We start from the raw sequence: 2,008 nt of genomic DNA, 5'->3' as shown, positions 1-2,008 counted from the left end.
CTTTGTTGCTTTGTAATATTTTTGTATCACTACTAGAATTTTCGCCTATAGTGACCGATTTAGAGACCGAATATTTTCAGTCACACCAGCGACCGAAATAGAAACCATAATTTTGAATTTAGAAACTAAATATTTTTTCGTCACTAAATCGGTCGCTAATGAAATTTAGTGACTGAAATCGCAACTAAATTTTAGCGACCAAAAATTCAGTCGCTAAATATTACTAATAGAAAATTTGTCTTTCACACTAGCGACCAAAGTAGAGACTGAAATTTTAAATCTTAAAACTAAATATTATTTCGTCACTAAATCGGTCGCTAACAATTTTTTAATTACATATTTTAATTTTCTTTATTAATAAAAAAAGAAAAATGTGAAATAATTTTTGTAGACAAAATATTTATAATAGTTAACTAAAACTAAATGTATCTCTAAAGTAGTCACAAATATATTTTAGCGACCGATTCAGAAACCAATTTATTAGCGACCGCTTTAGAGACCAATCAAAATCTATTTTCTTCTTTTAAAACTAGATTTTTCTGAATCTCTATATCTAAAAAAAATAGATTTAACAACCAATTTAGAAATTAAATATTTTTTATTTAAAAACAAATACATATCATAAAAAAAAAATTTATTTTAAAATACACCCAAACGTATGCTTAAAAATATGATAATATTAAATATAAAAATATGATAATGCCAAAACATATTTCACACTACCATAAACAACTCAAAGGATACTACCGTTCTCCTTCATCCTCGCAAACCCTAGTGCCTCCATTTTTCGTTTTTCGTTCAAACTTTCTCCTTCATCCTCACAAACCCTAGTGCCTCCATTTTTCGTTCTCACCGTTCTCCTTCATCCTCGCAAACCGTAGTGCCTCCATTTTTCGTTCTCACCGTTCTCCTTCATCCTCCATTCACTTTCTCCTTCATCTCGATCATCTTTAAGGCCTCAATAAACACCATCTCCCGTTCCATTAGCATCTCCATCTTCGCAACCTTCAATGTCCCCAGTAAACGCCAGTTACGTGGTAGTGATAACACCAAAATATCAATAGTAGCACGAACCTTAATCACCTTCCACCGTTTTGCATTTTGCCTCTCTGTTTTTTTCCCAAATCGCATGAACCCTAATCAGCTGCCATGGTTTCTCATTTCTTAATTTATTTTCTTTTTCAAATTGCATGAACCCTAACCTACATTTGGTGAGTCCTAAGCACACTTTCAGGTAGTTTCTTAATTTTCTTCTGAATTTCTACTTAAATTTTTTATTTTGTTTTCTAAACATTTGCTTTGGTTTCAATGGATTGCTACTGACTTTATTTTGATTTTATAATTATTATTCAATATTTGAAGCCTGGGTCACCTTGGATCACTTGTTCTATTTGATAACCCTATGAAGCAATTAGAGCCTAGTAGCACCATTTCATGTCTATACCTCCATTGAAGTCTAATGATATTAAGGAAATAAGGAATTTACACAATAAAATCATCTAATAATTCTGTTAAATCGTTAAACAAGACCTTTTGAGAACAAAATAATTCTTTTTATCTTCTGTTTTTTCAGTCATGGATATGGATGCAACAAGCAATGCACCCTGAATTGAATTACAATAGCAGTTTAAGGAAAAAAATGGGTAAGTAATCTTTAATATTACAATTGAATTATAGTTGTGCAGTTAGCAGTTTAAGAAAAAAATGGGTAAGCTATGCACCCTGAATTGAATTACAGTTGCAGTCGCATACCAATTTTTAATATTGTAGAGAATCGCAGTCATATGTGATCTATATAACCTCAACTGCGATTACATTACAATTTCAATCATATTAAAAAAATATTAATTATGTTGCAGTCCAAATAATGGTTGAAGACAGATAATACCAATAAAAAGCATGTCAATAAAGAAATGGTTTAAGGAAAGAAAGATGAAGAGGAAAGAAGAACAGAGATTGCACAGAGCAGAGGTGCATGCAGCAATGTCAATTGCAAGTGTTGCAGCAA

At 31.3% G+C, this 2,008-nt stretch overlaps 1 long non-coding RNA gene across 1 annotated transcript; it reads left to right on the top strand.

Moving 5' to 3' along the window:
* The first annotated feature begins 943 nt into the window (after positions 1–943).
* LOC140919866 (uncharacterized) lies at positions 944–2,002 on the top strand. Its single transcript, XR_012162447.1, has 3 exons — positions 944–1,234; positions 1,574–1,643; positions 1,860–2,002. It is a non-coding gene; the product is annotated as an uncharacterized lncRNA (long non-coding RNA).
* Positions 2,003–2,008: the final 6 nt, after the last annotated feature.

This window comes from Cicer arietinum, chromosome 3 (genome assembly GCF_000331145.2).
Source record: "Cicer arietinum cultivar CDC Frontier isolate Library 1 chromosome 3, Cicar.CDCFrontier_v2.0, whole genome shotgun sequence".
Taxonomy (NCBI): Eukaryota; Viridiplantae; Streptophyta; class Magnoliopsida; order Fabales; family Fabaceae; genus Cicer; species Cicer arietinum.
Note: the sequence above shows the minus strand (reverse complement) of the source record. Positions and strands in the feature narration are given on the sequence as shown.